Source organism: Rattus norvegicus, chromosome 14, assembly GCF_021556685.1.
Source record: "Rattus norvegicus strain SHRSP/BbbUtx chromosome 14, alternate assembly SHRSP_T2T, whole genome shotgun sequence".
NCBI classification, from domain to species: Eukaryota; Metazoa; Chordata; class Mammalia; order Rodentia; family Muridae; genus Rattus; species Rattus norvegicus.
Window position 1 is genome coordinate 8986215 of NC_141547.1, and position 4277 is coordinate 8990491.

The following is a 4277-nucleotide window of genomic DNA, read 5'->3' on the forward strand; positions in this document are numbered from 1 at the left end:
CCTATGGAGTTAATGAAAGGACTGGAAATTCTGAAATACTCCGCTTTTCTTGTTTTCATCCCTTCTCTTCCACCCTGGCCCCTATTTCTGCTTACTTTCAACACATGGCCCGTGTACCGTCACATTGTAACAACTGTTTCTTTCCTTCAACCAATCTCCTTGCCCCAAGCGCTCTCATTTTCTCCATGATACAAGCACACCTGAGCTTCCCCGGTTCATTTCTGCCACAGTAGCTGCTTTACACTCAAGAGTTTTGAGTCTTCTCCTGGCAAGGTGTGGATGCAGCATCTTCAAGCTGGAGAAACTGCCCCCCTAATCTTAAAGCTGCTAGAATCCTTCCCCGAATCTTGTCTGTTCTACGGCTCTCATGGTGTAGTAACATCTGTCCTGAGGTATCATCAATATTCTCTCTGCCATAGAGCTCCTACAGAGCAGAAGGAAGCCCCAGAAGTAGAAAACCACTGAGCCTCACAGCCTTGGAGTTCAAAAGGCGGCAGTGGATAGAGAAAGGAAGCCAAGCGGATATTCTGGTCAATCCAGTTTTTATTCCAGGGTTGGTCACATCCCCAGTCTGGGTTCTAGAGAAGAAGTAGTCCTTTAGGGAAAGGAAATAAGGAAAAACCACATCTCTGGCCAGGAGGAAACCAGACAAACTTTTGGCCTATGCACTTCCGGTATCTCTGGCTTCTGTCAAGAAGGAAGCTATCAACATTTTAAGGATACATTTTCTTTTAACTCTAAAGCACCTCACCTCCTATTACCATCACAGTTTTAATTGATTCCCCCACTTCTCCCCTGTTGGTTATTAGTGCTTACCCACTGCCATGGGTCTCCTGTCCACTGAGTCCCCAGAATCTATATGCACCATGAACTGTTTAGAAGAAAATGAGATCCAGGCTGACGAAATCACTTGGCAGGGAAAAGCACCAAGCCGGTAACCTGAGTTGAAGTCCCAGAACCGACACTGTGGAAAGAGAATGCCAGCTCCTTACAACCTTCGGTATGACTTTCACAGACATACCTCGACATGTGCATGTGGGTGCATTGTGTCCCAACGCAGAGATAGATAGAACGGGACAGACAGGCAGACGGAAATGGAAATTTCTGATTTCTTTAACCACTCAGTCATGTCACATGATGTTTTGCTGAGAACAGTCACGTGAGAGGGCATGTGATGTTTAGAAAGAGTGTAAGTAGAACCCCACAGACAGTGAGGGATGCTCTTGATTTACCACATCATGCAATTCTTGGTTTCTTCACTGGTCTTCACTGGTCTTTGCTGGTCTTCACTTTGTAGAGAGAAACATGCCAAGAGCTTCAAGTGGTATTACAGCTGATTCTGGCCACTTCCACTGGCTCCCGCAGATTCCCGCTGATTCGGGTTAGATCAAGCTGATTCTTGTTTGGTGTTTGCTCTTGGACTAGACTGCTGGTGTCCTGACAAAGAGGAGTAAAATTGTCCCAAGGAACTACTTCTAAACAGGTCTACAAACCCCTTTTTCATACAATGTCTTTCTATCCTACCACTGGTTGGTGGGCTAGAAGGAAGGTTGAAACATTTAAGAACCCTAAATAAAGTAGATTTTGAAAAATCTAAGCCTACAATAGATAGATAGATAGATAGATAGATAGATAGATAGATAGACAGACAGATAGATGATGGATTATAGACAGATGATAGAAGGATGATAGATGCGTAATAGATGGATGATAGATGATATGTAGGTAGATAGACAGATCACAGATAGACAATGATAGATAGATGATAGATAGATAGATAGATAGATAGATAGATAGATAGATAGATAGATAGGTAGATAGTTACAACAACAAAAGATGATGGTGACATCACCCTTCTCAAGTCCCATGGCTGTGGTGCTCCTTAGTCACACGAACCCACCTATGGCTTTGAGTCCCACCCTAACTGAGACCCTGCCTCCAGGATAGCTCTCTCTCCCTGATGAAGACAGAAGTAACAAGACTGTTGGGCTTTCAGGATACAAATACAGTTTGCGCTTTAAAAATAAATCTTAGAAATAAAGTTAAGAAAACTTAAAAATCTAAGAACAAAAGGTGGCCTTCAGAAAAAAGATGTAGAAAAACAATGAATAACAAAACTCCCTCCAAACAAAGGAAAGTTCTTCCCACGGAATTCAGAGACAACCAGAGAGCGGACACGGCCGCCATGATGAAACCCTGCATGGTCTCTCCATGCCTTAGAGAGGTTAAAGACTCACTTTTCAAAGGACAGAATACACTTTCCACAGGTGATTCACTTTCTGGTGTGCACGTCAGGGCCGAATGCTGTCTTTAAAGTTTGGATTATTTTTCTTCAAACCGATGTTTCTCATTTCCTACCACCTTAAATGAGAAAGTGCGTGTGATCTGGTGTAGTAGAATCCTGAAACAGAAACTGAGGAAAGTAACAGAGCAGGGGAATATGAATTCCTAGAAAGGAAGTGTCACCCTAGATAGCTGGAGAAAGAGACTGAGGAACCTGTAGACGTTGGGGAATGAATGTTGCCAAGGGAAAGTACGTGCTATAGTAATTGTGTGAGTCACTCAAGGAGGCAACCAGAGTTTTGTTTTGTTATTATTTTATGTTTGCGTAGTATGTGGGTGGGACACAAGCCACAGTGTGTGTGGAAGTCGTAGGACAACTTGTGCTCCTGAGATACATTAGTGTGACAGCCAGCACTGTTACCCGATGACCCATCTTACTGGCCTGGGAGACAGGGGATTTAAAGGTAAGTTAAGGAGGGTTACAGAACTCATTTGGAAACAACCACCTTTGACTCCCAGGAGTGGCAGCCAATGTTGCACCTTACCATAGGCTGTAGGCTGCCATGTCCAGACAGCTTCTCAGAGCTTGCAGCAAAATGGAGGCCTCCCTTTTCTAGCAGGGCCACTCCTTCTCTGACCTTGTCTGGTGAGCCCCACCCCACACCCTCTATCAGAGAAAAGTCACACTGCCTTTGACAATTCTACAAGTTCAACTTCCTACTTCCGGATAAGAACCTGCCTAGTAAGTACCTGGGATTCCTGAAATGCCTCTCCATACAAATGAGGAAGTCACTTATTCTAGCCAATGATTTTATAGTCACCCTGAAAACTCCTTCCCGCTCTCCAAGGTTCTTATATAGCCCTTGGCCATCCTGAATAAAGTGTACGCATACAAGCTATTTCACTGAAAATTGTCTAAGGCAGCTGTTTCATTGAGTATCAGCTGAAAGAGCTTTAACACTAGAACCCTTGGGAAAGGCCTTCCCCTCACCCCCCAATCCCCTACCACCTACCCTCAACTCCCAAATCCCATCCCAACTGTGGTCCTGCAGACACGACCCATCCCAGACTTTGATGTGTCCTTCCAGCCCAGTATACAGTAGCATCTGGACACCCTGAGGGAGGAAAGGGAGGGTCTGGAACCATAGCTGCCCCCCAAAATGCACAGGGCAATAGCAGTCCAAGATCGGAGAGGGGAATACTGGGCAGATGTCACAGAAAGTATTTTGTTGAGGGCTGGAGAGATGGCTCCCTGACTAAGAGCACTTGTTGCTCCTGTAGAGATCCGGGTTTGATTCCTAGCACCTACCTGATGGCTCAAGACCATCCATAACTCCAGTTCCAGGGCTCCAATAGGGACAACAAACTAGGAGGGAGCTGCAGCCATTCCCGTACAGCTACAGGGGACAACTGGCCTGTTTCCTACTCAGGGCAGCATGAAGCCTCCTACCAAAAACCTAAGGAACAACAGCCTGCTGACTTCTAACCAAAAAAATCCCAAACACCCCAAAAGATAAGACAGCCGTTGTAAGAGAGATATGAGGCATCAGAACAAGATTAGTATACCAGGGTGATTATCAGACTAGGAATTGACAGTCGTGACTAGCTAAGGGCTCTAATAGAAAAAGAATAGATGGGGTTGGGGATTTAGCTCAGTGGTAGAGTGGTAGGGTAGGGCAAGGCCCTGGGTTCGGTCCCCAGCTCCAAAAGAAAGAAAGAAAAAGAATAGATAAGGGGTTGGGGATTTAGCTTGGTGGAGGGCTTGCCCAGCAAGCACGGGACCCTGGGTTCAGTCCTCAGCTCCGGAAAAAAACAAAACAAAACCCAACCAATAACAACAGGAAAAGAATAGATAGATAGATAAGATAGATAGATAGATAGATAGATAGATAGATAGATAGATAGATAGATAGATAAACAGAGGTTGAAACAGGATAGAAGTACAAGAAATAAGCACACGAAAGCACCCACAGTGAACCAGGTGTGCGGCACAC

General features: G+C 45.0%; 1 long non-coding RNA gene across 2 annotated transcripts; it reads right to left on the reverse strand.

The window, feature by feature from the left end:
* Positions 1-527: 527 nt before the first annotated feature.
* Positions 528-2901, reverse strand: LOC148001214 (uncharacterized). 2 transcript variants are annotated; one of them, XR_015637280.1, is made up of 4 exons: positions 2829-2901; positions 2238-2361; positions 1233-1437; positions 530-964 (listed from the first exon to the last, which is right to left on the reverse strand). It is a non-coding gene; the product is annotated as an uncharacterized LOC148001214 (long non-coding RNA). The 2 variants fall into 2 exon arrangements; XR_015637279.1 differs by lacking the exon at positions 2829-2901 and having other exon boundaries at positions 528-964; positions 2238-2556.
* Between the last annotated feature and the right edge of the window lie 1376 nt (positions 2902-4277).